Source organism: Manis pentadactyla, chromosome 7 (assembly GCF_030020395.1).
Source record: "Manis pentadactyla isolate mManPen7 chromosome 7, mManPen7.hap1, whole genome shotgun sequence".
Lineage (NCBI taxonomy): Eukaryota > Metazoa > Chordata > Mammalia > Pholidota > Manidae > Manis > Manis pentadactyla.
Genome location: NC_080025.1, coordinates 62602620 through 62624258, shown reverse-complemented (window position 1 = coordinate 62624258; position 21639 = coordinate 62602620). Strand labels below are relative to the sequence as shown.

General features: G+C 35.1%; 1 protein-coding gene and 1 pseudogene across 4 annotated transcripts in view; one reads left to right on the top strand and one right to left on the bottom strand.

Moving 5' to 3' along the window:
- The window catches only part of MAGI2 (membrane associated guanylate kinase, WW and PDZ domain containing 2), a 1519032-nt gene that overhangs the window by 448652 nt on the left and 1048741 nt on the right, over positions 1-21639 (top strand). The window lies entirely within an intron of this gene.
- LOC118916003 (protein PIGBOS1-like) lies at positions 9479-9834 on the bottom strand (annotated as a pseudogene).

Genomic DNA, 21639 nt, shown 5'->3' with positions numbered 1-21639 from the left:
ATACGGTAACTAGGAATTGCCTTCCCAATAAGATGTTAGGCAATAACAACAAGGTAATTTCCTCAGAGAAAATCAGAGCGGAAGGGGCAGGGACCTGATATTCTCCCAAATGGCCTTCCTAGTATTTTACCTTGAAAATAAAAAATCTTACCAAAAAAAAAAAAAGAAAAATTGTATGACTTATTGGACATCTACAATGGGTCCAGCAGTGTTAGTTGCTTGTGAGTTAGTTACTATTAGGGTTTTAAATACAGAGTGGTATGTGTGTGTGGGGATGGGGCGGGGGGTAGGGGTGGGGGTAGAGTTAAAAAGAGGAATTACATTGTAATTATCTTAAAAAAGCAAATTTAAAAGTCTACTGTAACAGGAGATAGAAATTATTTCTTTTTACACAGGAAAATACTATATGCGTTACAACATCATTTATCAATTTCTGTGTATTTATCTCAGAAGATCCACTGCTTCTTCTCCTGCGATTCATCTCTAAACTAGGAATATAAATACTCAGCATGTCATTGTTAATAATGATACCTCAGAAGAGCCCTGTTGGGCTCTATTAGTGTAACTCTTGATTTTGAAGGAAAATCATGTTTATGGAAGCCATATAAAACAATTGATATAAATGTAGTTTCACTAACATCATTTGAAATAGTCCTAAAATATTTTCACCATCTGCTGTGCTACAGAGACCATGAGGTATTCTCTAAGAAGATCCTCTAAATTTGACCTTGAGAACTCTACTCCATCTGCTCTGAATTAAAACTAAACTGGTTAGTACCTGGGTACTTGGTTTAGAGCCAGTATTTTCTAGGTTGCAGCTGAAGCGTTGTTGTGATTTGAGATGGCTTTTTTGTCATTGTGTTTGATGCCATCTAAAGTCATGAATGTAATTACAGGTGGAATGGAAGTGAGAATTTGAGTATGAAATGAATCTCATATTTTTGCTTCTCTTTTGTCCTCCTTAGCTGTAACATGATTATGAAAACCATGCAGCTAAATAAAACCTTTTACCAATTAGTATGTCTCTGCTGTGAGCATTGCTTGAAATGGCTCTGAAAGGAGATTTATTTTCAAGTGTCATATTATGTTAGTCTCTAAAACATCCTAGATATTTGTATTTTCAAAAATAGAAAGCTTCTAACAATTTATATGCTTTTATTTTTAATTTATTCCCCTTCTGTTTTAGAAATAATTATTTTTCCCTGGAACTCTTTTACGTTAGAATGTATGGAAGCAAAATTTTAATTGTATAATTATGTTCCTCTCACCATTTTGCTTTTCTAATTCAGAGGACTCTGATATAACCCTGCCTTTCAGGGTTCAGTGGCAAACACTGTAACCTACCTAAGAGCTGGCTTATTTGTTCACGTAGTGGGCTGTGATCCTTTATTCTCAGAGAAGGTGATTCATTCCTCATCCCTCAAGATAAATCATGATTAGTTTAATCCATCATGCAAATTCCATTGGCTTTTTGTCATTGATATATCTTAGAGTGAACATTTGATCCAGTTCTGGTCAATGAGACATGATAGGAAGTCTTCTTGGTAGCTTCTGAAAGAGGCTTTTTTACTGGATAAAAAGAGAGATACTCCACAAGAGATGCCTCTTCTATTTCTTCTGCCAGGCCATCTTTCTGTGACTGTGGTTGTAGGAAGATTTGCTATCTGAAGCTGAAGCAGCCATCTTATAACTATGAGGTAGAAACCTGCAGAAAAAAAAGTGAGAATAAAGAGAATAAAGAACAGAAAGATAGATACAGCTTGGGTTCCTAATGACATGCTTGAACCACTATGCACAGCCCTGGAACTGTCAACCTTCAGAGTTCTTATTATAGGAGAAAATCAAATATCTTCACTGATCAAACCACAATAAATAAGTTGAGCTTTCTTTGTATTGTAGCTGAATTCACCTTAACAGGTATAGATCCTTAATATCAAGTAAGTTGCAATACAAGTGGTCCTCAAATTTCATATCTGACTTTCTGATAGTATATACTTTGATAACACTGGTTGATTTTCACATACTTAATTCAACTTTTCATACTTCATTGGGCAAGTATTTCTAGCTATCATATCACAGTGTTCCCTTTCAGACAATAAAAAGTAGTGTAAACATCCTACACATCTATACTTGTATAATTATATTTCCCCTCATTTTACAAAAATGAATAGAAAACAGAAAAATGAAAACATTAGAAATAACTTGTGAATAGAAATGTTGATTGTATAAATAAAGTAATTGAGATAAACATGAAATAATTAGATGTGCCAAAATACATGTACCTTGCACTTTGATAGCTCTTGGACTAAATCTAGTTTACTGTGTGTTTCAACTATGAAGTAGAATTAAACAGAAGGTAATCTATATTATGAAATATTGACTCATGTATTCAAAGATAGTCTTTTAGGTCAGGGAATAGGGAGGTACTTTATGATCATATTTAGCTACCTAAAATTGGAACTCCCTATTTGGATATTACTTCAACAAATAGCTGTTGAACATTCATTATATGCTAAAGTACAGATCTAGTAACAAACAAGACAAAATATGGTCCCTTTATTGGAACTTGTTGCTTAGACATATAAACTATGGATGGAATCATTTACATGTATGGAATTCTCTGGGCATGATGGAGAATTGGGTATTTATTGTTATTATTGTAGGAACAGACTTTGCCTTATCTGTGAGAATCTCTGAAGAAGTGGTGTTTAAACTGAGATCAAAAGAATTAACAGGAATAAGACCAGAAGAAGAGAGTTAAGAGAAGGAAGTCTGTTCCAGAAACTGATGTGAAATCTCTGAGATAACTAAGAGACCTGTAAGAAATCTTATTTGGCCAAAGAAAAATGGAAGGAGAAAGTCATGTAAGATGGGGTTGGAGGGGCAGATAGAATCAGGATCATGCAGGTCTTTATACATATAAGCACAAACAGGACCACAGAAGAGTTTTAAGAAATCTGATGCCATAATATTATTTTTAAAATACTCCCTACAACATTATATAAAATTAATTGGAGAGCAGCAAGAGAAGAAGACTAGATAGGAGATTTCTTCAGCTGTCCTCATGGAAGAGGGAGATGTAAAGAGAATGGAAGCAAAGGGAAATGGACAGCTTCAAGAGGCATTTAGAAAGAAAATAAAGCGACTTGATCTTTAAAGGAGTTTATCTTCTGGAACAATCCTGAAAATGAAAATTAATGACCAAGTTCCAGTGAAATAGGTGTTCCTGGGACTGTCCTGGGAAAACTAGGATGTATGGCCACTGTAGGCATGAGAGTTCCTGGAGGGCACGGAAGGGCCAAGTGCAGCACCAAATCCCCTTTCACAATGTAAATTTCTGACTGTAATTGTCTTTGGTGCTGGCTAATCTCAGGAGTCACTTAAATTCTTATGTTGACTGTTAATTTATGTAATAGAAGTTATTAGATTCCAATAGCCCATTTTCCTGGTACTTTGGGATCTCCTGCTTAGACTTGATCCTAAGGGTTTAATTCTTCGAGACAAATGCATGATGCTTATAAGATTTTAGATGACATAAGCAAACCCTTCTTTAGGTAAAACTTGTCTCTTAGCCCTTGTTTTGTGTCTCTTTAGCTCTGCTTCAGAGGAGTCTGTGTCAAATGCATTACGAATTCTTTTTTCCTAGGTGTGACTGTCATTTAGGGGTCAAATTAAAGCTCATTCAAACGGAACAGTGACAGCTATAGAAACTAGCCTTTAGCCAGCTTCCTCTCTAGAGGTTTACAGGGCACCTGCCAAGAATGTCACTTAATTACGTAGTTTTACAAAGCATTACTGCTTTTGTGTATTTTCAAGGATTAAATGTGGACTGCCTATCCTGCCAAGGCCTTCCTGCTGTGGCAAATACTTCTCTTGTCTTACCTCTGTCTGGTCTCCTATACATAATCACACTGTGTTAATTGCACTTAAAAATACTTTTCCTCTATTCTCTCTTCTATTTCCAGGTAACTAATGTATTTTTTAGAACAACTAGTTTTAATTTTGTGTTTGCATTTTTTCAGTAAATGACATCTTCTAGCAATATTCTCTAATTGTTGAATCATCAGTTTCTATGATTTACCTTCTTATACATTGACTGTATAATATTCTTTACTGCCAAAAACAAGAAAGGCAAACTCATTCAAAAAGACAGTGAATATTGAAAACTATATATTAGAACTAGTTAACTAAAAATAATTTGAAGGGTAGTTGTGTTTTGGGAAGGAAATGGCAATAACAGCCTTCAGTCTGCCAAGCAATGTGCTAAATCTGATATACTAGAAAAGATCTCCAGTTAAATAGCAGATGATTCACTGTCTTGATTACTTTAGAAGAGTCATCTTTTCCTAAGTTTGTATAGAAAAACTTGGCCTTTCTGTTATTATATATGAGCATACTTTCAATTGACCCATGTTATAATAACATTAATATTAAAGTTTATTAAGCTGCAAGGTCTTGATGTTTTAAATCATCAAGATTCTCGTAGAATCTGTAAAGGGTACAAAGGAGTGCTACCTTACCCTGTATAGGTAAGAAAACAGCTGTAAGTGATGCCAGGCCAGGTTTATGATAAAAAGCTATCTCTACAAAATGAGAGGACCAGAGTTTAGTATTTTTGGGGGGATGTTGTTTAAATTCATATAACAACAAGACCCCCAAACACAGTGCTCAAAAAAGGTGGCTTATTTCTCATAGTCCCACAATACAATATAGGAATGTCAAGGTAGTCAGTCCAAGGTACTAAGCATCTCTGTCACATAGCCCCTTAAAGCAACCAGGTTCCATTGTTTTGTGGTTTCACCAACAACTAGGGTTTTGTGGATTACATGGCTGCAGATCCACATTCCTGAGCAAAGGAAGTAGGGGAAAGAGGAAGCAGAGAATAAGCACATTTTTCAAGAATATGATGCATAAATTGTATTAAATCAAGAGTATAAATATACCTATACACAAATGCTTATAGTTATTCATTTATAATATATGGAAGTTTTTAAGGTATTAAACACATGTATATATCTTCTTTATAATCTGGATTTAAAATTGTATACCATGTTTAAACAAAACAATCTCTTCCCTCTGCTAGAAAGATAAATGTGTTCAGCATTTTGAGATCTGGTTCAGGCGCTCGGCTAAATCCAGCTCTGTGGCCTCTTGAAAGTCACCAGACTTGGAGCCGTCAATTTCTTTCCAGACTGACAGACATATGAATAACCACATGATCTTCATGGTTATTTTTTTTTCTGTACTTAAAATCTTATGATTCAATATTTAATATCATGCTCTTCTTAGTTACATTAAAGCAAGAAAAGAAATGTATGAACAGAGAATTCTTACGTCTAGATCTTCAGCAGGTTTTCTCCCATTCTTCAGTGAGATAGAATAATTAGAAGTATTCTTGCCATATAAAGAGAACACTCCATGTGAATATTCATATTCATATTTTATCACCTATGACACTCACACTTTTGCAGCTCACTCAAAAAAACAGATGATTTCTTATAAAAAATGTCAAGACTGGCATTGTTGTGGTTACATACTAAAGATATTCCCAGTACCTTTGCTTGAGCACATATTTAGGTGGTTTGATGGATCTTTTGGCCAGAAATTCATCCAAAAATTAAACTAAATTTAAAATGTAGAGAATTTTCTTAGCCAAGGGCTATGTGACAAGTAACTAGTAGCTTACTAATAATTTTAGCACTTATTGTTTACAATTTTTATTTTGCTTTAATTCGATCTGCATTGTTTTTGGTTTCATTAGCAGAGGCTCGGTTTGTGTTGGCTTTTATTTATCTATTTGTTTATATTTTTATTAAGGTATATCATTCATATACACTCTTTTGAAGGTTTCACATGAAAAATAATGTGATTACTACATTCACCCATATTATCAACTCCCCGCCATACCCCATTGCAGTCATTGTCCTTCAGTGTAGTAAGATGTCACAGAGTCACTACTTGTCTTCTCTGTACTACACTTTCTTCCCCATGATCCCCCCACACACCATGTGTACTAATCATAATACCCCTCAATTCCCTTCTCACTCACTCCCCACCCGCCCTCCCCCAGTCCTCCCCTTTGGTAACTGCTAGTCCCTTCTTGGAGTCTGTGAGTCTGCTGCTGTTTTGCTCCTTCAGTTTTGCTTTGTTGTTATACTTCACAAATGAGGGAAATCATTTGGTACTTGTCTTTCTGTGCCTGACTTATTTCACTGAGCATCATATCCTCCAGCTCCATTCATGTTGTTGCAAATGGTAGGATATGTTTCTTTCTTATGGCTGAATAGTATTCCATTGTGTTTATGTACCACACCTTCCTTATCCATTCATCTGCTGATGTCCACTTAGATTGCTTCCATATCTTGGCTATTGTAAATAGTGCTGCGATAAACATAGGGGTGCATAAGTCTTTGAATCTGATAACTTATTTTCTTTGGATAAATTCCTAGGACTGGAATTCCCAGGTCAAATGGTATTTCTATTTTTAGTTTTTTGAGGAACCTCCATATTACTTTCCATGATGCTTGAACTAATTTACATTCCCACCAGCAGTGTAGGAGGGTTCCCCTTTCTCTGCATCCTCGCCAGCATTTGTTGTTCCTAGTCTTTTTGATGTTGGCCATCCTAACTGGTGTGAGGTGATATCTCACTGTGGTTTTAATTTGCATTTCCCTGATAATTAGCGATGTGGAGCATCTTTTCATGTGCCTGTTGGCCATCTTAATTTCTTCTTTGGAGAATTGTCTGTTCATATTCTCCACCCATTTTTTAATGGGGTTATTTGCTTTTTGGGTGTTGAGGCATGTGAGTTCTTTATATATTTTGGATGTTAACCCCTTGTCGGATATGTCATTTACAAATATATTCTCCCATACTGTAGGATGCCTTTTTGTTCTGCTGATGGTGTCCTTTGCTGTACAGAAGCTTTTTAGCATGAGGTAGTCCTATTTATTCATTTTTGCTTTTGTTTCCCTTGCCTGAGGAGATGCGTTCAGGAAAATATGCTCATGTTTATATTCAAGAGATTTTTGCCTATGTTTTCTTCTAAGAGTTTTATGGTTTCATGACTTACATTCAGGTCTTTGATCCATTTCAAGTTTACTTTTGTGTATGAGGTTCGACAATAATCCAGTTTCATTCTCTTACATGTAGCTGTCCAGTTTTGCCAATACCAGTTGCAGAGGTGGCTGTCATTTCCCCATTGTATGTCCATGGCTCCTTTATCATGTGTTAACTATATATATGCTTGGGTTTATATCTGGCAATGTTGGCTTTTTTGATTTGAGAAGCAATAAATGTAAATGTATTAGAGTGGGGAGGATTTTAGGTAATGTAATATTCTAGGTAAGGTAATACTCTAAATATTTTATAATATGTTAATATTTTTAAATAGGTAAGGTAATATTTTAAAGGAATTTTGACTATTCAGTTTCAGTGACAAATCATAAAAAGGACAGACTATATTTATTGGCTCATTTATCTATTAAAAATAAATACATAAATGAAACAATGGTTCCTTCTCCTCCTCCTTATTTGCCTTTTCTGATACTCACCATCTTCTGATGAACAGACTTCCTAGCTGACTAGAAGTAGAAGATTTTTGCCCAGGGGAAAAAATCCTTGGATCAATGTGCAAATTCATGACAAATTAAAGAGGGATTTACAGTTTGTGAAGCAATCTTTCTTACAACATGAAAAACAACCATGTATCTTGCTGAACTAAAATGGAAGAAGCTGTGCAGGTTTGATGAGACAATATATTTTCTAAAAAATGTTCTTTTGTAGCTGCAGTACAATTTTGCTTTAGCTGGTGATAATATGGCATCACTGGAATCCAAAGAAATCATAAACCCAGTGGCACGTTTGTTGGGAACACAGTTTTTGGAAGAGAAGATTGTAATAAGTAAGCAGGTGAACAATACTGCTTTTATGGGGCCAGTCCTACATAAAAATAGGTAAACTGAGGTCAGGACAAAAAGAGCTTTCTCAGTACACCTTATTGCTATTTCTGCAACTTACTTTTTAAATTTTAAATTCAGGGTTTGTCGAATGCTCCTGCTTGAGCCTTTCACTTGGAATTTATCTGGCAGCATTAGGAAAGCATACTTAAGCATCAGGCTTTAAAAAACAAGCAAAGAAAATAGTTGAATCCTAATTGACCTTTACCAAGTTGTTTCTTTCTTTTAGGAGTTTGTGAACAGAGTTGAACTATATACTCGTTTTTAGTAAGATAGATATTAGCGTCACCAAAAAGTCAGAATAACTGTCTTTTCATTGCACTCGTTCATCCAACCTTGTCAGAGAGCAAATGAGGAGTTACAGGAAGAACAAGAAGGCAGGCATGACAGAGACAGGAACCAGAGGAGTTTTGTGCCAGGTAGAGTGCCCATGGATTTTTTTTTTATCATGAACTCATGAGTACCTTTTTTAAATTAGTAGATGGTTTTTAGAATAGTTTCAGGTTTCAGAAAAACTGAACAGAAAATACAGAGAATTTTCATTTTTTTCATTTTTCAAAAGAAGAGTTAATGTCAGCATTTCTATTCAATGATAGCAAACCACCTTATGCATAATTTTTTAGGTACTCATCACAAAAAACATTTTTTTTCAAATCAACTGTGTACAGTCTAACTATAATCTCTGCTTTTCTTTCCTTATGTTCCAGTAGCATAAATGACCATGTGTGGACTGAACATGTAGAGTGATACAGTTCTGATCTGATCGGTTGTGGGCCTGTAGTATGGGCTGTACAAATATAGTCAATTGTGGACCTATAGCATGAACTGTACAGTTGTAACTAATCAGGGGCCAAAAATATGGGGTGGTATAATTATAACAATCATGGGCTTCTAATATGGGCTATGCATTTGTCATTAAGTGTGGGTCCATAATGTTGCAGTTCTAATCAAATATTACGAAAGAGCCAGGAAGAGGGGACCCAACATTTATTGGACACCTGATGTGTCTCTGGAAATGTCTTGTGGACTTTACCTGCCATTTTATTAAATTCTCACAGAAATGCTATGAAGTTGGTATTATGATTCCTATGATGAGAAATTAGAATAAGGAGGATAAATAAGTTCCCTAAAACCCCACACACATAAGATGTGGGACAGGTATTTGAATTGCAAAGCCTCTACTCTTCCACACCATCGTGCCTTCTACCCATAACTTCATTTGTCTAGAGATGGCAACTGTGTGCATTCCAGGCCAGTAGCAGAACTTATAATTGATCCTAGAATGTTTTTCTATCTCTAATTTGGCCCTGATTTTCTTCTCTTTACTGTACTCTAGGTAACCATTGTCAATCAATGATGATTGGCATATGATTTTTTTTTAAATCATGATCTACGATTTATGTACATATAAAATACATATGAGAAGTTTTTATTAGATTACTTATAGTCTAGTATACTTAATATACTTATATATAGTTTCAGTGGAACTTTAAGCAATTACAGTTCAACTTTACATTGTATTAACTTGTTTTCTCTTCTGATTACTGTGCCAACTTCAACTTTTCTTTTAATTTCTTCTGATCTCTGGAATACTATTCAAATATTGATCTCTGGAATACTATTCAAAGCATCTGATAAATGTATATTCCTCCAGCAATTCCAAGGATGCTAGCAAAAAGCAGTTGTGGAAGAGTCAATCTTACAAATGTTTTCAACAAATGCTGCATGTATGAATGTGGTTTTGAAAACCGATACTATTGAAAAAACAAAGGTAGAACCTATTTGTCATCCCTAATCTAATCCCAGTACATAAATTCCATTTTTTAAATAATCCTTTGATTTACCAAATCTACCTGTTTTCCTTCTTCCCAATGTTATCTCACACATCAGTGGTAGTTTAAGCAGATTCCAGTTCAGGTCTATGAATCTTTGACACTTGCTGGCTTGTGCTATCCTAAACAATACAAGAGTTACAACTTTAATGTACCTCCAAATACTACCAACAATACTTTTCCTTAACTTATGTGACAAATAATTAATTCCTTTTCTCAGTCTCTTTTAAGTTTGAGTATAGAGGGGAGGGCGAAACAATGGAAGGACTGAGAAGAAAAGACATTTCCTAACAGCTCTTTAAGCAGCCTAAAAGTATACCTCAGAAGTAAACACCAACTGTAATTTTGAGATAATCCTTGCCTAGACTCAGCCATGTGGTATCCCTTAAAACCCATCTCAGAAATTCTGGAATTTCCACTGGCTTTAGAACCCATAGAATACATTATTTTCCATTTTTTAACTGTAATTGTTATTTTATTTAAGTTCCTGTTTTAAGGAAGAGACTCTATTAAATTATTTCATGTAATGGGATTTATTATACTCACATAGAAACTGGGAAATAGTTAAGTCAGGCAGGAGGCATAGTAAAGTCATGCCACAGGAAGGCCAAGACCTGTGGGCTAAGGTCATAGGATCTTCATTCTTATGCTTCACCATTTCCTGGAGTCAGTCACTCTCTTGACCTTTCGTCTCTATGTGAATTAACTATATCATCCTCCACTCTGTATTTTTAGATGACTCCTGACTTTTGCTTCTTCCTTATTTCTGCCTTCTCATTAGTTGGGCCCATACAAGGCCTACAGTTTCTCCAGAATTTTCCACATTATATTTTTTCCTTCAGCTTCAGCCCCCACTATGCTCCACCCTTCTTGTATCTTTATTTCCTGAGGTGCGAATCTAATTGACCTAACAGGCAAGTATTAAGAAGAAAATAAAAAGTTTCTGTGACCCAAAGATAACAGACTCAACTGCCATTATCATATTTACACAGTTCTATCCAGTCTATTTTTTTGATGTAAATGTGCATAAAAAAGGATAATTGTATAATCTTGGGCCTATACTGTATATAGTTTTACATTTTTATTTCACATTTAACTTTATATCATTGGCATTTTCCAAAGTCATTAAATATTGCTTAAAAATGTGCCTTCTAACGCCTATACCATGGAAACTTTCAATTCAACCTTGTTTTGAGAATTTCCTGTTTTCCTTTCTTATACTTAGTAAGAAAGTATCCTTTCTTGGGAAACCATCATTAATTTCACAGCAGGATAGGGAAAGGCCACTGATTTCTTCTCCTCAGTTCATGTTCTCTGCTAATGTCATCTTCTGATGAAAATGAAGCTTCTTCAGCCACTGGCTGGATCTAGCAATGTTTTACATTTACTGCATTAGATGCAAACATAGGAATGACCTTTGCCATGCATGAAATATTGATGATTTCCAATAAATTCACTAGTGAGCACATGGAAGGACTGAGAAGAAAAGACATTTCCTAATTTAAATTTAAAATTTATTTTTAATTTAAAATCAGAGAGTTGCAGAGTGAGTAACATGCTGCTTTGGCAAAACTGATCAATTAGGTTCTTTATACGAAGACCTGTGACTTTTCCTTAAAAAGCATAAAATTATGGAAACTACGTCTCCTTTTGCATTTTATGTATTAAATTTTGTTGAAAGACAAAAGCATCTCACAAATTTAAATAAAAGCTATTTTGGTTTTTATACATCACAGGCATGAATATAAATAGCCTAATAACCAAAGAGCTTAGAGAACATAGAATTTGATTAACTTAACCTTATGGTCAGCTTAAGTTTAAGCAAAAACAATTAAATTTGTTTCAAGTAACATTTACTAGGCACTAACTCTCTCCCAGACACTGTTGGATGCTGTTGTATTTATCAGATTTCTTTCCTCACAATTAAATTGAGTGTTACTATTACCTCCATTTTATAAAGACACAAAGACTGAGAAGGTATTTGCACACACAACCACACAACTACAAATGATAGAATTTTAATTTCACCCTATCCTTCCTCATTTTGGGCCCATTCATTCACTCAAAATTACTTCCTGAGCACCTACAACATGCCGGAGTGGTGATGGACTCTGGGAATACAGTGATGGCCAGACAAGGTCCATTCCTCCTGAGGTTACAAATAGCTCACTGGGGGAAACATATTAAAAATTATTTTAATAAAAGTAGTAGAGAAAGACAAACACTGTATGATATCACTTATATGTGAAATCAGAAAAGCCAAACCCATAGAAACAGAGAGGAGAATGGTGGTTACCAGGGGCAGGGGAGGGAGAGAACTGGAGAGATGTTGGTCAAAGGGTAGGAAAATGCAGTTAGAAGGTAAGAAGTTCTGGAGTTCTAAAGCACAGCATTATGATTATAGTTAACAATATGTATTATGTATTTCAAAGTTGCCAAGAGACTAGATCTTAAATGTTCTCACTACGAAAAAGAAATGATTATGCGCCCAAGATGTTAGCTAATGCTATGGTGGTAATCATATTGCATTATATAATTATATCAAATCAACACATTTTTACACAATGTTACATGTCAAATATATCTCAGTAAAAAAGTCGTGCTACAAAAGAGCTACAGGATGCTGTGAGACTATCAACTGTGAAAAATTACCAATGTTTCCTTTGCTATCTTATAGCTACCACCCACTCTTTCATTTTTTATTTCTCCTGTTTTGGGGTACCTACTCTATTGTGGACATCATGTTAAGCTTATGTGAGTTATTTAATTCAATCCTCTCAGCAATCCTAAGAAATAAATGATCTAATTGTCTCCTATCTATTCATAAGGACACTAAGGATTACAAAGGTAAAGTAATTTGCCCAGGGGTATAATGTGGAAACTGGGATTTCAAGGACTCGAATCTGTCTGATTTCAAGACCCTTATTGTCCACTACAATGCTGTTTATTATGTTTCATTTTTTGATAATATTATATATTTGTAACTTTTATAATTTTCTTTTTCTTCCTTTCCATTATTCACTCACCCATCCCATCCTCACTCACTTACTCTTTGATTCTTATGAAAAAAGTTTGCTAACCTCTGCTTTAGTGCCATTCCTCAGTCTCTCATAATCATCAAACTATGATTCATTGTATTTGTTATGATATGTAATATGGAGATAATTAAAAATGACAAAATATGGGTAGGCTAGAGGATAAAAATGTTACCCATGATCTGCCTGTGGTGTTTCATCTTTGACACTTTCTGAACTGCTGGATTGGTACATGCCTAGCCCTTACCACCTGTGTTTGCCCTTCTGTATAAGAGTTTTCTGCTTTCCTGTACCTAAACTTCTCTGCCTATTTTCTAAAATTATTATGTTCTTCTTCTCCATATCTTTAGAGTTTTCCATTAAGTGTATTTGTTATCCTGGGATAAGTGATTCATGTTCAAAGTAACTTTGCTGTTTGCATCATTAATAAGATGGTCATTTTTTTTCCTGCATAGCATACAAAAACTTGAAATAATGGCTGTGTCTTTATGATCTGTAACATTAATCTCTGAGTTAAAATTGTATCCCTTGCCATTTTCCTGGTCCTCGGCCCTGTTCTCTTAGTTTCATCCCCATTCTCCCTCCCTCCTCTTCTGTTTTCCTTGCTTTTATCATTTCTATTTTTCTACAAAGTATGTATTATATGCAAGGTAAGCTAACATTTTGAAAAACAGCTCTTCACTCTTGTTAAATTTGATTAAAGGCTTTGTGATTTTCTAAAAAATGGGATAGAGTCCCTCTATCGCAGGCACAATTTGTTTAGTTATACACAGCCACCTGCCCACTCTTGGATGAGCAAACAGCCCAGGGAGGTGGAGGCCCTCTCTCGCATCATCTTTCCCTACTATCTTTGTGGCAGTGACTCCCTATCATACTTTAACATGCTCTCCAGACTTCAGTGCTTTATTATTGCAGTTTTTCCCCAAATTTATGCATAAATATGTGTGAGGCCAGGTAGAAAGATGTGGATCACCTCTTAGAAATACAGAGTTGAGGATGTGCTGTGCAAGAATACAAACTTAGGCAACACCTGCATATTCACTGAAATACACTAAGACTTAGAAGACAGAGTTAAAGAGGTAATATCAGAAGTGAGGGCAAGAGAAGTCAGTAAGACACATGTGTTGGTCCACTTCTAGACTGAGAAGCCCAAGGGATAACATCAAATTGCTAAATATTTAAAATTACGTTTCTCTTGAGAATGTCATAGGCTTACATATCTGGGGAAAAAATGAATATGCTCACACTCAAGGTACTTTCTTAAACTTTTCCTGTTATTCATTCAAGCTGTATATTATCCTATTTTTTTTTTTTTGCTTTTAAAACAACATTAACTGGAATACTTAATTTGGATTTCTGCAATACAAATTGCAAAGCATTTTTGGAGATATTTCAAAGTATTTTGGAGACCTTGGTCAGTGTTTTAAAACCACTGAGTTTCCCACTAAATGTCTAACTCATGTAACATTTTCAATTCTCTCTTTCCTTGTCTACAAAAGGTGAGGATTGGACCATGTCATCTCTAAGGACTTTTTAAGTCTTAAAAGTCTATAATCTGTCTACATAAAACCCAGATAATCTTCTGTCCTATACTGAACACAATGTCAAGCAGCCAAAATTTAAAATATATTTTACAAATCTGAAAAAATAATGTTTTAAAGACAACATTAGATAAAATTTTTAAACAGCAGCAACATAAACAAAAGCAATACTGGCATTACCCAGGAGAATCTCTTCAGATTTCTGAAATAGTATTATCTCATTTATGCATTGTTTATATTTCCACTTCTTATGAAAGAAAACAGAAAAAAAACTGTGGTCAGGGATATGAGCAGAAGGCTCCTGATTAAGCCTGGGAAACAATTTGCCTATGAAATTTAGTCCTGGGGGAAACATGGATTTGAAGAGAGTTGCATGCTATATTTTAGTGTAAGCATAATTTTGTCCGTGAAGTATTTTAATGAACACTCATAAATAGCATGACATGTTATTTTTCATAATAATTACATATACCATGAACCTGTTATAATATCTAGTTACTAACTTAGTTGCCATTGCCAAGGTCATATATAATTAAGCTGAAAATGTTAAACAATGGCATTCATTTTTGTCATCTACCCAATTAAAAGGAGAGGATTGTTAAACATTGGAAAGAGTGCTTCTAAGGAAGTTTTTATCTCTGATATTCTGTACAAGCATTGAACTGAGTATCTGAATGGATTCTAACAAGCAGGGGTTATTATAATACAAGATACTCAAAGATTATTTTGACCTTGAAGGGACACATCTTAAGATGTGCCTCTTCAATTATGACCATCTTGAATTTTCTAAATTCAGATTGAGGTCCTTTCAGCGATTTGGAGTTATTAGTGGCCTATAAACTAATTCACTGCAACATTATCTGTACATAAAATTCCTAAGAAACCAGTATGTGAGGATTCTGTCATTTAATCAAGAGATTTTGGATATGTTGTATTCTTTAAGACTTACTGTATGAAGTTAAGATATTGGGGCTCTTTTTTCTCTGCTAAGTTACACCACTTTTTCTTAGCTATACATCACTCACAGCCGTCATCCCTCTCACCTGTCATTCTTCCTAGAGCTTATTCGGTGTAGCTGGTTAGAAGGATTGTTATTTTGTCTCTCTCATTAAGTGATGGCAACCCAGGATACCAGGACCAAGGACGTAAAGTGTCTAGAGATAAGCAGGTTTATAAATGTAAGAAAACAGAATGATGTATGGTTGGCATGAAATTGTTGTAAAACAAGAACTCAAGGAAATAAAAGCAAGCTCTAGGTCCATAATAGCATAGAATATTCTATAAAATTTCCTGAAAGTTTTTTTTTAATTTGGACATAGATATTTGTACATATCCATCTGGCTGTGATATTATATATGTAATCAATCTGGCTGGGATATTATACACAATAAATAAATAAGTGCTCTGAAGTTATGTATAAGAAAAGCATGTTCAACGATTTTCTGCTCCTGCCACGTCCTGAATTTTTGTTAATATCTACATCATCTGACAAATACATTAAGTGCCTTGTACATACAAATACTTAGTGTAAAATATCAATCAGGGTGGCTCAAATGGTTAGGCACCATTTGTTGGAATTGCAGAATATTAAACACTTAAGGAAACTTATTCATTCAGTCAGTCAACAAATATTTATTGTATGGGCCAGTCACAGTTCTTGGTACTTGGGCTGTATCATTAGAGTAAAAAAAAACAACAAAACTATGCCTTTGCAAAGTGAACCAAAACTAACAAAGTTTCCCACTTTATGAACCTAAATTAGCCCAAATAGATAGTATTCCAGGTCTAGGGAATAGGAGAGGCAACAAACTGGAACAGGAAGAGGCAGCAGAACAATATGTAGTTCAGTTTAGTTGAAGTGTAAAGACAGGACAGAGGAGCAATGCACACAGAGGATGGAAAGTTAATGCTGGGACCTGAAAATGGAGGGAGTCCAAAGAAGGGATGCCAGGCAGAGTCAGAACTAACTATGATGCAACTCTAGGGAGCTGATTCGGCTTCCTAAGGCATCAAATGATATAATCTCCTTGGAAACGATAAATGTTAGTACAGATCGATAGGAACATGAGGTTGATGGAATGCAGAGACATTGGAAGTGAAGGTGTATAGTTAGAAGACTACTGAAGTGGCCCAAGAAAGAGGTGTCAAGGCCTAATTTATACTGGGGAGAGAATGACTGGAAGGAAGGCCTGAGTGGAGGGACAGGTCACAGTGAAATTGACAGGAATCGGAGGCAAACTTGATCAAGCAATGAAAAGGAAATCAAAACTGCTTCCATATCAGGTAGCAGAAATAATTATAGTGTCATTAGCAATAATGAGAGAAGGTCAAGAAGAGTGGATAGGGGTATTTTCCTGGAATAGAGGAGGTGTCAGGATATATAAACCCTGATATGTTGAACTGAGTTACCAGAGTTACTACCAGTGAAAATGGAAATGTAGGATTGGAGATTGAAGAGGGTTAATGCAAGAGAGAGAGAGAGAGAGAGAGAGAGTCTCTCTTGTATGCATAATGCTTTACTGTACGTTATTTGAGAGTCACAATATATTAAGTAGTGTTCTATAGGAGGGACTCAGGGGTGCCTCTGGTTGGAAGGAGGGCTAGGGAGCTTGTCTTCCATAACAAGCAAACTACTTTACTTCAACTTTACTTAAGATTCATGAAAAAGCATCTAAAGATGCTTTCATCACACTTTTTCTAAGACTGAGAATATGCCAATTGTGCATTGGTGCTCTTGGACCAGGAACCAAGCATATGCTGCATTTTCATTATGTGTCTTGAAATTATAAGAAATTATTGATTTTCATCCTTAAAATGTATACATACATTAACTGATAAAAGCAACTTTAGTTCATTTAAATTACCTTATACTTTCAAATTTAATTCATTTTTACATTGTGTACAATGAGTCATAATTTTTCAAAGGTCCCAAATGAGGGACTTGCTCAAGTTGGCCCGGGCGATAAGGTTCAGTGTGTGGAGGCCAGTAACATGGGAGCACATGAACCAATGTCAGCTCCCCAGAGCCACTTCTGGGCAAGAGTGGGGATGCTTTCCACAGGCCAGCTTCATGGGTGTATTTCACACTTAATAGGTTTAATGCTCTACTGTCTCTGTCTTGAAATTCCTAACAATTTTGAACAAGGGATTCTGCATTTTCATTCTGCATAGATCCTGCAAGTTAGGGCACCAGTCCTGACCATCTGAGTATACCACTTGATTTTTAGTCTGCCATGATCCTGTCCTAGCTCTTTTTTTCTGTATTTCTCTCCTTGCTTGTTTCTGCTCATCCATCTGCGTCTCCTCTTCTCTCCTCTCTGCATTATTGTTTACACTGGACATGGCTCTGCTACCTTTTCTCTGTGTGTTCTCTGTACTTTCCCATAGTTTATGGTTTTCTTCATTCCCACTCCCAAAAGAGAATGTGTGATTCGGGAGTATTAGGCAATGCTTCCTAAAAACACTTGTATCCACTTGGAATTACAAGGACAATTCCTAGAGCTTATGAGCTGTCCAAAGGTCTTCAAAAAATCTTTCTGAGACCTGAAACAAAAGAAAGATGTATTGGCTCCAAAATAGGGAGAAAAAGCTGCAATATCAAGACTACCAAATATCTAAATAATATATTTAAAACTAATTAATGGTTGAATTCACTGTTAATATAAAGTTCATGGTATTTGAAAGTTATTTTGTTAGATATTTTTCATTTCTGAAAAATTCCAAAGGAGGTATATTGGTAATGAAAAACATGGCTATTTGTAAATTAAGTGCCTTTCTCATAGAAAAATAAAATTAAAAAAATATATATCTTTTGCATGCATACGTATTATATAGTTTGTATATATAGGATAGGAGGTGGAGGTCTACCCACATGAGTAGTGCATAGAGCTTAATTAGGTATTAAAATGGTTTCGTATCACATACACCCATTCTTGGACAGTATTCTTATGATGAGTCACATCAGAGAGTTCTGGCTTCCTTGGGGCCAAGTTACAGATGGGTATGTTTGAGTTAATCTCCCATCCCTGGTGCATTCAGTTATGGTTAAGTTTTCTGTGTGATAAAAGCATGGTATGATTTTGACATAGAAAGCTCCAGAGCTTGACCAGTAATTTTTCCCATTTACAAATTAATTCTGAACTTTTATTTGTTCTTTCCAAGTAAGAAATTAAATTTACTATTTAATGTTCAATGCTTAACAGCTTTTTAGTTGTTTTTCTTTTTTGCTGGATTTTCCTGGATTATTTTAAATGCACTTTATAGAAGATGTTTGCAAGAAGGTATTTTAGATATTCTGAACTACTGCCCTGCTGCAAAACAGTGAAACTGATGGACAAATTATTTTAAAAATATGTTCATATGCTGTACTCTGCTGTAGCTGGCAAAATAATGATAATAATAAATAAAATTCTTAGAAGCTGTCAGTACCCTTTAGCTAAAGACCACCAGAAACATCTAGAGTTAAATAGGTTGGGATTTATTACTCATTGCACTGGGGGAGAACTCTTACTGCAAGGAACCACAGGGTAGCTCAGTAGGAGATGTTAGAAATAACCTATGATTTGGGCTTTGGTTAGGTGATTAGGGGAAGGTCTAAGGAAATAGGGTTTTTCTCTAGATTGTAGTAAAAGAACAGGGGCAATCCTATGATTGGGTATCTCAATAAGTCTTATCCCTAGGGAGAGAAAACTAAAAAGAGGATAAAGCAGTAATTGGTAAAGAAGTATAATTCACTCATCTTAGCCAAGAGAGGGTGAAGTTTTGTGGGTGGCAAAACAGTGACCTTATTTTTGTCAATGTTTAGAAATAAAGTTGTGAAGTGGCTTCATTGTGTCTCACTTTATCATGGTCTCAGAGTAACATTGACGGAGGTTGTTATTTTCTGAGATTATGTTAAGTAGGAAAATAACAGAACGTAGCTGTGAGTGCCAAGCCAGCTTCCAGGTATGAGGGGCTGCACTTTAATTTCTTTCTCAGGCTAAAACTGAAATGAGAGCAAAAAATCAGTTAAGCGAACGTGAAAATTGGCTTTCACCGAGACTTCCACTGACTACTGTTGAGTTGAACTTCCATTCTGATTGTCAGATGGGACAAAAAAAAAAAAAACGGGAAAAAAGGTTAAGACTTACTCAAGAATTTTATCTGATATGATACTTATTCTGTGACATCAGAGAGGTCACATGATGGCCTCCCGACACTCCTTCACAAAGGTTGACCAGGAAACATTATTGTCCTGATGTTGACATTGGATGGAGAGGAAGGAGGAGTCCCCTGAGAATGTGTACACACGACCCGGTCTCCATGTGTGCTTGCACCCCTAATTCAAAGTGCATGTATGATAAGAAAACAACACCACAAACCTCAAGCTAAAACTTTAATTTGAAATGAAGTGGTTCTAGGTTGGTAATGCTTCCAAGGCTTCTGGCAAAAGCAAATTTAAATCAGCTTGAAGTAATTTAACTTCAACCAAAGCTTCAAAAGTTCTAAGGTTTATGGTCAAAAATAAAATGCACAGGGAAATAAAGCCCCATGAATGAGAGCCAGCACAAACCAGTGTAGATCGGTTATTCTGCAGTTACATATCTACATTGGTAAAAATTGATGTATGGATTAATCACATAGCTTAGGACTCATGTCCACAATAAACCAGCATGATACTTACATAGCATAGTGAATCCCTCATGTTCTAACCTCTGTATCACTTCTCAGCCTCATCTTTTCTGTAGACAGCAAATTCAGAGTTCCCTGAATATTTTCTCCCCAGCTTTCATCTACATACTTATATCATAATATTTGCCACATTATTTTGTAAATCTGATTACATATCTTTACTCTTGTTATTCTGTGAGCTCTGATGGCAGGAGAAAAAACTTAATCTTTGTTTTCCTACTAGTATTTGATACATTATACAATTTATGTTAAACATTTAATGTTGAAATAAATAGAATTCTCCAACTTTCAGTTTATTAGCAATTTTAATCATGTCATTAGCTTTCTCTGTCCTTTAATCTTTTTTCCTCTCTGGATGATTAATATTAAAAATTATGAAAGCAGTAACTTCCCTGGAAATGAGCATGTTGATTTTATGGACTTTAAAAGCATAATCTTAAAGTTAGCAAGAAAATTTGCCTGCCCAGAAATCATAGGAACAGAACATATTATTCTTGTTTTATGTAACTGTTTGTGTTTTGCAAAATGCTTATTTTGTTTTGGTAATCTACATTTTCCTGACAATACTAATTAGAATAGCATAAAGATAGAAGAAAATTCCAAGACAGTTCCTAAGCTTAATGACTTCTATGAGCATAAAACAACCAAAACATATGCTAATATGATGGTATAAACTTAAGACTTTTTTTACAGTACCAATTTATCTGAAATATTTATATGTTTACTAATATTTATGTCTGAATATTTAGTGTTGTAAGTTCAAAGCTAAAACACTAAATAACACCTTTAAACTTAAAATGAAATTTTGAGCAAGAAAGGAAAAGCCATTTATTTTTCTGACTTAAAACATGCAGAAATGAAGAGTCAGATACCTAGGACACAACAATATGCCATGGCAGAATATTATAGCATATTTTCACAACCATAGTGCCAAGTGAAGGGGTGTGTGTGTGTGTGTGTGTGTGTGTGTGACATTATTTCTATGTTATTCCTGTATCAACTGTTTCAGTGCCTAGTTAGTGAAAAAGAATTTGATATGTATTCTAAGACTTTACCTATTTTATATATCTGTTACTCTGATCTTTTTACTATTCTGACCAATGTACCTAGTATATTAATAAACTCTGGTAGGCTTTTATAAGTTCACCCACAAGTGATTTATGAAATCACAGAGAAGATGATAAGGCTTCAGCCTATTAAGATGCATTACAGTGATTCACATACACCACCATTTAAAATAAAGGACATACAAAACAGAGATCCGAGATGCTTTTAACACTATTTCACCTTCATGCTTGGATAACTCTCATAATAGGCCATCATAGTGGAACACTTACATTTCTATAGTTCAGACTACAGTGGAGAGGAGTTCAATATTTACCGAGTTCTAAAAATCTGCTTCCACTGCTTCTATAGCACACACAATTAGAATCCCTATTCACTATATGCATAATAAACAATGTCTCCTGAAATATGAAAATGATATTGATACTATTTAAGTAAGTAAACAATTTCATTGGAAATGCTTATAATACAGGGATTATGGGACCTTGAATAATTAATTATGATGCTACATAATAATTTAAAATGCATAATTCTAGTC